The sequence below is a fragment of the Lissotriton helveticus genome, chromosome 1_1, assembly GCF_964261635.1.
Source record: "Lissotriton helveticus chromosome 1_1, aLisHel1.1, whole genome shotgun sequence".
NCBI lineage: Eukaryota > Metazoa > Chordata > Amphibia > Caudata > Salamandridae > Lissotriton > Lissotriton helveticus.
Window position 1 is genome coordinate 841,964,314 of NC_136057.1, and position 13,154 is coordinate 841,977,467.

General features: G+C 49.9%; 1 protein-coding gene and 1 pseudogene across 1 annotated transcript in view; both read left to right on the forward strand.

Moving 5' to 3' along the window:
- STAB2 (stabilin 2) overlaps positions 1-13,154 on the forward strand; it is a 944,658-nt gene that overhangs the window by 66,508 nt on the left and 864,996 nt on the right. The gene's annotated exons all lie outside the window — the stretch shown is intronic.
- On the forward strand, positions 256-1,279 carry LOC144778626 (28S ribosomal RNA; annotated as a pseudogene).

The following is a 13,154-nucleotide window of genomic DNA, read 5'->3' on the forward strand; positions in this document are numbered from 1 at the left end:
TATACGTGATCCCAGTTCCAGTGAGGACAGCGTTCAGTGTGGCTGTACTCCCGAGCGAAATAATGTTGTATTGTTGGAAGCAAAACCGAATTGACGCTGATGGGCAGCATAATAACCCAGAATGAGCCACCGCGAGGTGGTATAGATAGCCAAATGCCTCGTCATCTAATTAGTGACGCACATGAATGGATGAACGAGATTCCCACTGTCCCTACCTACTATCTAGCGAAACCACAGCCAAGGGAACGGGCTTGGCATAATCAGCGGAGAAAGAAGGCCCCGTTGAGCTTGACTCTAGTCTGGCACTGTGAAGAGACATGAGAGGTAGGAGGCCCTCGGGCCGCCGGTGAAATACCACTATTCTTATCTTTTTTTCACTTACCCGGTGAGGCGGGGGGCGAGCCCCGTGGGACTTTCGCTTCTGGCTCCAAGCGCCCGGCACCCATCGGGGGCAACCCGCTCCGGGGACAGTGGCAGGTGGAGAGTTCATCTGGGGAGATACACCTGTCAAACAATAACGCAGGTGTCCTAAGGCGAGCTTAGGGAGGACAGAAATCTCCCGCAGAGCAGAAGGGCAAAAGCTTGATCTCAATTTTCAGTATGAATACAGACCGTGAAAGCGGGGCCTCGCAATCCTTCAGACTTTTTGGGTTTCAAGCAGGAGGTGTCAGAACATTTACCACAGGGATAACTGGCTTGTGGCAGCCAAGCGTTCATAGTGACGTCGCTTTTTGATCCTTCGATGTCAGCTCTGGCTATCATTGTGAACTAGAATTCACCAAGCGTTGGATGTTCACCCACTAATAGGGAACGTGAGCTGGGTTTAGACTGTCGTGAGACAGGTTAGTTCTACCCTACTGATGATGTGTTTTTGCAATAGTAATCCTGCTCAGTATGAGAGGAACCGCAGGTTCAGACATTTGGTGTATGTGCTTGGCTGAAGATCCAATGGGGCGAAGCTACCATCTGTGGGATTATGACTGAACGCCTCTACGCCAGAATCCCCCCTAAAACGTAACGATACCGCAGTGCTGTGGAGCCTCGGTTGGCCTGGGATAGCCGGCCTCTCTCTGGGGGCCGGTGCGTAGAGCCGCTCGCTTGGGGACCAGAGCGCGGATGGAAGGGGGCTGCCTCCATCGCCCTTAGTGCACCGCATGTCCGTGGGACACCCGGTGCTAAATCATTCGTAGATGACCTGATTCTGGGTCAGGGTTTCGTAAGTAGCAGAGCAGCTACCTCGCTGCGATCTATTGAAAGTCATCCTCTGAACCAAGCTTTTGTCTCTCCATGCGTGGGTGCCCGCAGACGCCTCCCTCCACCTCACTCAGGGGTGGGCCCCTCTGCTGCCAGGCCGATGGGAGGGATGCGGAGGGAGTACGCGAGTCCGCGGGAGGCTGCCTCCACCACGTGCCCTCTGGCACGGGGGCCTCCCCCTCCTGTCCCTGCCCCACCGAGGTGCTGGGACGGGGGCCACCATCCCTTGCGGGTCGAAAGGGTGACCAGATGGCCTCCCCTTCCTGCTGCTCCCGTGCAAGTTGGGCAGGGAGGTGAGCAGCAGCCCCCCGGGGAAAGGAACCTCCAGAGTGGCTGCCTCAGTGTGCCTGGCCACCCTCGCCGGACTGGGTACGGCACCCTCCCATGCCATCTGGGTGCTGGGTCGTTCCGGGCCATCTGGTCGCCTGGCTGTGCGACCAGATGGCCCTGCGGGCAGGGTGACCAGATGGCCCTGCGAGCAGAGTGACCAGATGGCCCTGCGGGCTGGCGGCCGGGCTAACTCCTATTTATGTTCTTCCCCAAAATTCTATAAGCCCCGGCTTAATAGTCGAGGAAAATGGGCTCCCCAGGCAGGCCGTCGGGGATAGAACGTGGCCTGGGCTTAACCCTCCTTGGTTCCGGCTGAGGGTCTGGGTGCTGGGGACAGGGGTCCACTGGGGCCCGTGGAGGCTCTTCCCAGCCTGGCTAGGGCTTGGAAGCTGGTACCGGGCCCGGGGCTTGAGCTCCATCCGGCAGGCCCCGGGGTGCCTGAGCCCCCATTCTGCAAGCCATCAGAGGGTCCGCGCGCTGGGGAAGTGAGTCTACCGGGGCCCGGGGAGGCTCTCCCAGGCCTGGCTAGGGTTCGGAAGCTGGTACCGGGGCTTGAGCTCCGTCTGGCGGGCCATGTGGTGCGCGAGCCCCCTCGTCCTGCAAGCCCGGGGAGGCTCTCTCCGGCCTGGCTAGGGTTTGAAAGCTGGGACCGGGCCCGGGGCTTGAGCTCCGTCCGGCGGGCCCCCGGGGTGCGTGAGCCCCCTCGTCCTTCAAGCCATCGGAGGGTCCGGGTGCTGGGGACAGGGGTCCACTGTGTCCCGGGGAGGCTCTCCCCAGCCTGGCTAGGGTTCAGAAGCTGGTACTGGGCCCGGGCTTGACCTCCATCTGGCAGGCCCTAGGGTGCGTGAGCCCCCTGTCCTGCAAGCCATCAGAGGGTCCGGGCACTGGGGACGGGGGTCCACCGGGGCCCGGGGAGGCTCTTCCCAGCCTGGCTAGGGCTCGGAATCTGGGACCGGGCCCGGGGCTTGAGCTCCGTCCGGCGGACCCCAGGGTGTGGGAGCCCCCCATCCTGCAAGCCACCCGAGGGGTCCACTGGGGCCAAGGCAGGCTCTCCCCGGCCTCGCTGCTTTCAGAAGCAGGGACTGGGCCGGGGAGCAGGGGTGGCTGGCTTCATCCACTACACTGTCAGAGCGTAGTTTTCTGCCCACCTTTAGCCATGAGTGATGTAATATGTGAGGCCATAGCAGTGCACCGTGGGGGCATAAGTTATAGTAGGCCCAGGTATCTATCAGTACATTTCTAAGGTTTTTTAAATTCTGTTTCCTAACTATAATGTCCCTATAACCTTTTTTTTCAAATGAATTTATAAGGATTTTTAATTCCTAACTGTAACCTGTAACCTTTGAGAGTCAGTGTGTGATAGAGTGCATGAGTGTAGGAAAGTAGGATCTGCTTTCATGGTTACCCTCACTTTTCACTTGTCAGTGTGATTTTGACATAGTCTGCTGGGATCCTGCTAATCAGGACCCCAACAACTGTGCTTTCTCCCCTAAATTGACATGGTAAGTACTTTGGTACCGCCACAATTGGCTACTGGTGTACCCTTATATAAGTCCCTAGTATATGGTACTGAGGTACCCAGGGCATAGGTACACCAGAAGTCATCCATGGGTTGCAGCATGTATTGTGCCACCTAGGGGAGTCCACTTAACCTGCAACTACTGCAACTAGAGACCTGCCACTGCACCCTGTATGAGTTGGTGCTTGCACCTCTCACTGAAGATATAAGTTTCCTTATATCTGAAGTCACTGCGCTTCAAACCTATAAGTCACCCCTAAGGCAGGCTCTTCAGTCCTGAGGGCAGGGTGCTTACTTATAAATGTGAGGGTGCCCCTGCATGAGCAGGACACCACTACAAACCCCAGAGTTGATTCTCCAGGCTTTGTAAGTGTGGTCATACATTTTAGTACATATAGTGGGCATCAGTTATTATGGTGGCTGCAACGAACCGGGTCATGTTTGGTATCAAACATGTTGCAATTACACTACAATAGTGTTTCCAGTTTTGAAAGTATGATCTCATGTACAGCGTGGGCTCCTCAGGGGATCCCCCTGTTCTCCCGATAACAGCCTTTCAGGGCCTGCAAGAAATCTAGTGCTGCTACCGACCACAGACATGATTCTGTCCTCCTGCGGCTGAGCTGAGCTTGAGCAAGGAAAGGTCGAACAATAGGTCTCCTGTCACAGGGAGGTGTGACAACCTTCCAGACAGGACTTAGTGTATTGGGCTGGGATGGGGTGCTTGCCAGCACCACCAGTCTGCTTTGAAGGGCACATTTTGTTCCGTCCTTGCATACTCCAGTTTGAGCCAGTTCTTGGAGCCCTTGTCTGCCGCTCTGGTGAGAAACTGGGCAAAGGACATGGGAGTATCCTCCCCTCTGTCCAACCCCTCCTGTGGGAGCGACCCCTGTCTTGTTCCAACCATTTGCTTAGGGTACTTAAGGGCTTACCTGTGGGTGGGTCCTTAGATTCGTCGTGGGACAAGACTCAACCCTGAAACTATGTTGCTCTTCATCCGTCTGGACACTTGGACTTTGTTGGACTTTGATTGGAACGGAGACTGCACCAATGAAACTCCTGCTGCTCCTGGTCTTGTCGTTCTTCAAGTCTTCATCGTCTGTGTCTGCCAGGTTCTTCAACCGACCTGTGGGCATCAAAGACACCCAAAGTAATCTCCCTTGGAGTGAAGGAGTCACTCCCCTGCATATGCAGGCACCGAAACAAAGCTAACTGGTCTGCTGTTCCTGTTGTTGTATGGACTTCCCAAGGTTCACCAACACAGGGGGTGGTTCTGCAATTCCCTTGAGGCCTGACCTGTCCTCCCTGCAATTTTGAGGCCACTATCCCTTGTTGGAACCACTGGCATTGAACCACTGTGCACTGCGTTGACTTGCCACTGCCAAAGCTTTTTGCCTTTGCACTCCAGATATCTTCAGGCTACAAAAAGCTCCGGACTCTAGCATCTCTTCGCTCCAATATCTGCATCCTCAATGCATCCTCTGTACTGTACTGTGGGACTTCATCTTTGGTGAGCTGCTCGAGGTCCTCTTGCAACCACTGTCCCTTTGGCCTGTGGATCCTCCTCTGAGGGTCTTCTACTGCTTCAGTCGGCTCCCCTGCTTGCTAGCGGACTGCTCCGACTCTCCAGCTGTTGGTGGGTCCCTTGGACCTTGCTGGTTCCAAAATTGCTCCTTTTTCGTCTTCCACACCAGTTGCAGCTCCCAACCCTTTTTGGTGCTGCTGCTGGACACTGACCACTTAGTACCAACATCTGATGTGGGACAGCTCGTGCACAGCTCCTGGTCTTCCTCAGCATCACCTGGCCCTCACAGATGCAGCAACAAGGTCACTGTCGACTCTTCAGAACCTCCCAACGTCGGTGGGCATGGTGTCTCCAAGCCTCCTGGTCACCTCTGAGTGGCATAGACTCTTTTCCCTCTGCTTGCAGGTTCCTCACTTCCAGAATCCACCCTTGAATTGCACCAGACTCCTTTACAGTCTTCTCTAGAGGCATATTCTTCAAAGTAGTCCTTTGTTGTCTACAGTAGGTTCCGACGTCACTTCACCCCTATGCACCCAGCTTCCCTGGTGTGGGTAACATGGTTCCCTGGGCATCCACAGGTGAAGTGGCTCTCCTACTTTCTGTCTTCCAAAGTGTTTCTTTAGGGTCCTCTGGGAAGGGTCCTTCTTCAAAATTGCAACTGTGACTTCTCCATTGAGCTCATTTGGGCACTCTGCTGTGTTTCCACTCTGCACACAGCCTCTGTGGGGTTCCTGGGTACTTACTTTGGGTGGTTCCTTGTGTCCCCAGCTCCTCTGGGTCTTCTGGTTCAAGTCCTGTTCTCCTTTTTAGTTCGCATTCCACTTTTTTAGTATATGATTTGGTCTCACCCTGGAGACCACTTTATTTTGTACTACTTACCTGATTGCTTTTAAAGTATTTTTGGGTCTTGTGTTGAAATCTCTGGATAGGAGATATACCAATGTGATAGTCATATTGTGTTGTAATACATAGACCTATTTTTGCTAAACACTGTGTGGTTTCCGTTGATCTAATCTACTGCTTTGAAAGCTTTCTATGGTTATCAAAGACCACTAAAACCAGCATAAGTATTGCCTGGATAAGTGCAAGGTGCACCACTTGAATAAGTGTGCACCATACACTTAGCCAGCCTCCTACAATGAGTATCTCAGAGGGTGTGTGAGTGTCTCAGTGAGTATCTGAGTGGGTCAGTGAGTAGGTGTGAGAGTGTCTGAGTGGGTTTGCGAGTTACTCTATGAGTGTATGAATCATTCTGTGAGTGACAGCATGAGTTTCTCAGTGGGTCTGCGAGTGAGTGCATGAGTCTGTGAGAGGGTCTGTGAGTGTCTGAGTAGGTGGGTGAGTATCTGTGTTGGTCTGTGATGAGTGTCTGAGTGGGTCTGTGTGTCGATAAGTGGGTCTGTGAGTGGGTGTGTGAGCCTCAGAGTGGGTCTGTGAGTCAATGAGTGAGTCTCTAAGTGGGTCTGTTAGTGAGTATGTGAGTGTCTGAGTGTGTCTATGAGTGTCTGAGTGGGACTGTGAGTGAGTGTGTGGGTGCTTGAGTGGGTCTATGATGGTTGTCTGAGTGAGTCTGTGAGTCAGTAAGTGGGTCTATGAGTGGCCAGGCCACATTTTAATGGGGGTGGGAGGACATGCGGCCCCCCTCACCAGATCGAGACTCCATCCCCCAGGGCCCAGCCTTAAAATAGATATATTTTTAGTGGGGGAGGGAAGCCATCTGGCCACCTGCCTGGCCTGATTTCAGTCTCGGGGACCCCATTCCCCAGGTGCCCAACCATAATTGAATAGGGCAAGTGGGCTGCACATCCCCCCTCCCTGAGCTGATTTTGGCTCCGGGAGGGGGGCCGTGCGTACCCCCACCCCCATTCAAATGTGCTTGCAGCAGGGAAAGAGTTAAAACCTCCACTTCCAGCTGGCGGAAGCACTTTGACAACCCCCATACCCTGGAACCAGAGTGTTTGCCTTTGTTTCCAAGAAAAAGCAAACAGCTATGTCCCGGGCACCACCACCCCTCCAAGGAGCTGGCCTTGGAAGGGTGGTGGTCCCCAAGGTCAGGTATGGCTCCAGGAGGGGGACCACATGGCTCCCCTCTTTTCTTGTGCATGGACCTCCCTGGGGAGGTGGTGGTACCCAGGGCAGAGAACTCCCCGGGAGACTTCTTTAAAAAAAAAAAGTCCCAGGGAGGAGGTGGTCTCTGGGGGGGAGCGGTACAGCCTCTTTGCATACTTTTTTAAGTTAAGCCCCAGGTTGGTGGTGGTTCCCAGGGCTAATTTGAGCCCATGGATGGGGGACTCTGTCCCCCTCCTATATGAGTAAAAAGACCCAGGGAGGTGGTGGTCCCCGGGGCTCAAAGTGCCTTAGGAGGGATGCCCCTTGCGCCCTCCCCTCCCTCTTTTTTGTGATAATGTCCCTGGGACCTGGCTCACCCGAATGCCCTTTTCACAACAAGGATGGAAGACCTTGCTTTTTTTTTAATTCATTATTGCCGCGAATTAGTGAATTTCACATCAACAATATTTTTTACGACTTTTTTGCCCTGAATGGGTTTCTCTGAGACCCAAAAACCAAGGCTTTGGGGTCAGGGTATTCTGACCCTGCCCCCTTTTCTTTTTTTCACGGTTTTATTGGAACAAGCCAAGTCCAATGATGGCTGTCTACATTTCCTGGATGAAGTTTCGCAGCCAATCAGCGCTCTGCAGTTCTCTGCAGGAACTCGTTATTATTTGTGGATTAGCTGCTAATAGTGATTAAACATAAGAGGATATGGCCCAGGGAGGCTTGCCGTCTCTCTTTATGTCTACTACAATTAAAGGCAAGTCGAAATTTAACAAGAATGCACAAAGAACAGCAGAGGGTTTTTAATCTGTCTCCACTCCCTTAATGTTTATCTAAGTGCAAAGAAAAATGTAAACTTGTAAACAAAATTAGAACATTGGAATGTTGGGAGCTGCATTGAAAACAATGGAGTGCTCCGGGCTTATAATGGCTGGTATAAGCCTGGAGCTCCAACATTCCAATGTTTCTTTGTTCACAGCTCTGGCTGTGAACAAAGGCTTCAGGGAGCCTGAGGGGATTCCAATCCCCTCACGCTCCCATAAAGCTTTGTTCTTTTTTGTTAGAAAATTCTGCCCTCTAGTGGCAGAATGTTCTAATAGCCTTATAGCCCTTCGTAGCTGGGCTATACCAGCTATTAAAGTCCCTCTCCTTTGTTAAAAGCCCTCGCCTTCGGCTCGGGCATTTAACGCTGGAGAGAGCCTTTAATAGCCGCTATAGCCCTCTATGGCGGGCTATAAGGCTAAAATAAATGTTCCCAATTTGAAATATGCATTTGCAAAATGGGTCCCATCTCACAAGGCCGAAGTTCATTTAGTCCTTCATTTCTGTTGTTAGCACTAAGCATGCAGAAAAGTGTAGCCATATTTTATAATCGAAAAATTAAACTACAAGTTCCAACTTCCAGTTTGGCCGGTGCTGTAGGGCTCATGTTTTTCCTCCGATACTTTTTCTTTAACCCCTTCCATGCTGGTGACGAACCCCAGCCGTCACGCTCCACGGTGCTCGTGTGCTGATGACGGCTGGGGTTCGTCATGACCCCGCCCTGTTCATTTGTTTACCGCACAGCGGCGGAATCGGCCCAGCATGGAAGGGGTTAATAGGCATCTGGATACTTTCTGTAATACCAAAAAATGAACACCTATAGTCTCAAAAGAATATATGTGTGTAAGCAAATGAATAGTGTCTCTCTCGAACAAGTTACCACTAGTAAAAACTGACTAGGGGAGACATCCCTTAAGGATAAGAACCCTCACTCACCCGAAGGTGACATGCTTCATCATATGGGTCCTCCTTACCAGTGTGGAAAACCTAGTCACCACTGGGAGCTACTACTTCGGTGTTTAAAGAAGGAGCTCAGAGATGTTTTTTCAGGTAAGGGACCGGATGGTAATCCCATATGTGAGATGATGGATGTAGTGAGGTATGCAGCGCTGAATGAAAAGGGTGGGTTGGTGAGATTAAAACTGTCTAAGTGGAATCACTATTAAACTTTATTGATGTGTTCTACTTGACAGGGTTAAAATGAAACAGCACAGTGGTATGGATGTAGAACCACTGTCACTTGATGGTCAACGGGGCTAGCTCTACAGGGAACGAGGTACCGACGGACAGTGCGGGGCCTCCTTCCAGAGCAGCCTGGTAGAGGTGTGGCAGGACTATCCTACTATTGAGGATACCTGGGTATGACCTGACAGACAAATGAAAAGCAGGAATACCGGTGTTGTATAAAATATTTCACTTTATTGTACATATTATTTCTTCACATTTATTGCAGCAGCATTAGCACGTATTAGTTTTGGTCCTGACGAAAGCCGCTGATACTTCGGTATAGATCAACAGGCTGAAACATGTTGACCATCAAGTGACAGTGGTTCTACATCCATACCACTGTGCTGTTTCATTTTAACCCTGTCAAGTAGAACACATCAATAAAGTGTAATAGTGATTCCACTTAGACAGTTTTAATCTCACCAACCTACCTTTTCATTCAGCTTTTACTAGTGGTAACTTGTTCGAGAGAGACACTATTCATTTGCTTACACACACATATTCTTTTGAGACTATAGGTGTTTGATTTTTGGTATTACAGTTTATGTAGGGAACTTACACCTAGTGGTCTATAATCTATCCCTTCAGACCCCCAATCTACGGTAGTTTTTTTCACATCTGGATACTTTCCCCAGCTGCAACTTTCTTCTGCGTTTCAGCTTGCATGCTACATAGTTTGATCACATTTCAATTTGCCTGCCAACTGCTTATTTTTGCTTTAACTGGAAATCAAGTTAAAAACATTTTATTTTCTAATACCGCATACACATATACTTTTGCATAGCGCACAGTAATACTTAATGGCTGGAAATCATTTCCTGCAATGCTGTGTTTATTACAGAAATTTCAAGTTTCCCAGTTCCATACAAGAGTAGCTCAGCAAGTCCATTTGTAGGTCGAAGCCTTCCAGACTGCTAAAGACATCTTGGAGACATTCGGAAAGCTTCAGTGGGACTGCATTCTGCCCATTGCTTACCATAGGCTTTTTGATTCGGAACTCACATTTGCTTGCTTTTTATTTGCTGACTTTATTTGTTTTAGGCTGTCTAGCTTGAGTTTATTTCTTCTGTGGAGCATAGCTTGTTCACAAGGGTCCTTTGTATTCTTTGACCAGTGCTCCTTTCTGTAAGCAGGCCTTTAAATCTTGTTTTTATCTCATCACATCAATCATTTGTAAGAGGTCCAATGTCAGACCGTGTCTTCCAAGGGAGCTTGGTGTTTACTTTTCTTTCTCTGACTTCAAAGTGAAAGTATTTATTTGGCATTCATGCTACTTAACTCTACTCCACACTACTCAACTCTACTCCATCCTATGACGGGATACTGTACTCCCTCCACAACACTCCACACTACTACATGATATTCTACTTCACTCCAAAACACTGTTGTATAACTCCTATATATCCCTATATCGTGTTAAGTTAGCATAGGTACGTTTGAGATTTAAACGCCATTTTTCCTTTCTTGCAACTTCTGCACACGACCCTCATTTGTTGACTTAGCTTTCAACCTAGTAGTTTGCCGTGGTGAATGTGAGAATAATATGTTATTGCTCTGATATCTGCTTTGTTTAATAAAACATGTCTGCACGGAGAGTGCTGAAGTTTCAGGAGCAACACGATATGGAATTGTTATGAGGTCTGATCTCCACGCCTTCATAGTCATAACACAAGTGCAGCCTTTGCCAACTTGGGCTTGAGGCGGGATTGATATTGCTTTGCACGAGAATTGTTAACACACTTGATGCGGTGCACATGCAGAGAGAGCTGGTGTATGCTGATGTGATTCCTTCATGCTAGGACACTAAGGTATGGGCCCGCCCTAAAACAACCCAAAGAGACCTTCTTAGATAATAATATAATATATGTGTTAGGGAGGGTGAGATATAAGTGTTGTTAACTCTTATTCATTACAGCATGTTAACATGCTGTCACCATTCGCTTTTTATGTCTTAGTAACTATGCTGATAATTTTGCTACTGATAATAAGTATACTTGTATTATCAAAGATACTGCGCCTGAGAAGACGGCATTAGTAAATAAACATTTCAAATGCACATGTGTCTTCTTTACTCCATGTTCTGGTTTGTAATGATAATATAACGAAAGAGTGTTCATGAGTCCCACGTACCCTGAGGTACTGTAAGTTCATGTTCTGGTTTGTCTAAACATTGGGTGTTTGATATGTCCAATGAGACACTGTAGCTAGCTCGGTAAGGGGTGAGTTGGTTGCTAAGGTAAGTTTTGGGACACCCTAATTTGCCGAGGTTCCACTCCTCTGTGCACAGTTCTGTGTGAGTACAGAAACCCTGCAACATGGCGCCCAACGGTTTCGGTGGTCTTATATCATGACACTCGAGTAGTTTATCATTCATGCCTTAACCCCTTCACATCCGTTTCCGGAAAACGGGGTGTTGGTGAAACCTACCTATTTTTTGAAATAGGTCTTTATTCAAGCTTGATTCTTACTTAAACGGTTTCTTTGAATTACTACCCAGTTGTGCTACAAAGTATTCTTTGTGTTTTCTTGTTTCCAATTCTGTAATGGCGGCAGCGGTGGCTATTGCGCAGCATAGTCGCGTAGCGGTACGCAACCATCTTCAGACGTACCAGGTCCCAGTAGATGGGATGGCTGTGATTTTCGTGGTAAGTGCAGATCCGGCGTTTCCTTACGAGTTGTTTTACTCTTGGGTTACGTTTCCGGCTGTGGACGCTAATTCTGGTTTGTTCCACTCCTACACCGCCTCGGATGTCCCGGCTGAATAAACGCCATACAGGGCATTGGAAATACCTATTGATCATTGGCAGCATCGAGTTTGGTTTGATGGCGCCCTCCCCCACTCTTTGTCCCGTGCGAGGTTAGGTCCACTCTCGATTCCAGGTACGAATTGGCCTGCATTGGGTGGCTTTACCCCGCACCCGAATCACGGGGCTTGTACCCTGGCAGAAATTCGCAGGCTTCATGTAGTTTCCATTTCCGTGATTCGTGCTTTAGTGCAATACATCGGTCGACATCTTCCTGGTGGTCCCCAGGGGGGTGCGGCCGCTCCCATGGAACGAGGCGGAATGCGTCTCAATCCAGTGATGGTAAATTCGGTTTTTGGTGCGCGTCCTGTTGACAACGATGACTTCCCGTTCTGGCTAGCGGAGAAGTTTGATCAACTGGAGGCGGTTTTTCCGAATTCTACTCCTGCTGATAAACATAGAATGTTGACGATTACTCTACCGAAGGATATTACTCCTGAACTTGCTGACTGTGACAGCTGGGGAAAGACATTTGCGGCGGTTTATACAAGGTGCTTCGGCACCCCGTCTATGACTGCCCTGCCTGAAATCGTTCGACGTGTTCAGAATGATCACGGTCCAGAGGCAGCGGTTGAATTGGGTATGCGCCTGTGTGGTTCTTTTGAGATTGTAAGTGATCTCATTCTCTCCAATGTTAAAGGAGATGCAGTTAACTTTCAGGTGTCGAATGCTTTGGCTGCTCTGCCCGATGCCGACAAACCCCGCCAGTTAGCAAAGATTGTGGTGGCCGCTTATAAAACGATTGGCCGCACAAGTAGAGGTCTGAAATATTTTCCAGTGAAGGAGAAAAAACAACCACAGGGGCAATCTGCAGTGACAGATGCCCAGCCAAAGTCCAAGAAACAAAATTGGCCTAAAAAACAGACACAGGGGAAGCAGACAATGCAGACTCAGGGTTCTTTTCCTGCAATACAAGCTCCTGCGCCATCCGAAAAAGTTTATGATTTGCGCGACCGCGCGATGATTAAATCACCTGATCGTTTTCAGGGTTCTGATCAACGCTCTCCTCGTTCCTTTCAGGACACATCGGCCCAGAAAACCGGTGGAGGAGGAGGGGGTGGACGTGGACGTGGTGGCCAACAAGGACGTGGTCAGTCCCGCCAGACGGACGGCGCAGTGAAGCAGGAGGATTCTACGCCTCGGCGTCCGCAGTTTGCGAAAAAGAAAGTCGCAGCCTTAACAGCGCATCGATATGCCACAGATAGTGAGAACGCGGCTTCGGAATCTGACGTGGGCTCTGACCTTGCTGGACAGCGCGGCGGAGATAACCATAGTCAGAGAGGCGCTGCGTCCACTACTGAGGGTGACAGCGACTGAAGTCTACGTTGTGATAGAAACAGCGGATACGAGACTTGCTCCCCCTGAAAGACTATATGAAATTGTCCTGTTAATTGAAGGTGACATACAGCGTACCGTTAAAGGTGTATTTTGGGAGAATCTGTCTTATACATATGATATTTTACTTTCGGAGGCTGACTGGCCCCCACCTTTTGTGCTCGCGGCGCCGCGAGGGGAGGAGGTAATCCTACCCAGTTTCGCGAACACTGTCTCGAAAGAGCATGCGCAGCATTTTGCAGAAGAGTGGGCTCGGGCTCTCGCGCCGGCTCTGTACCGTAAC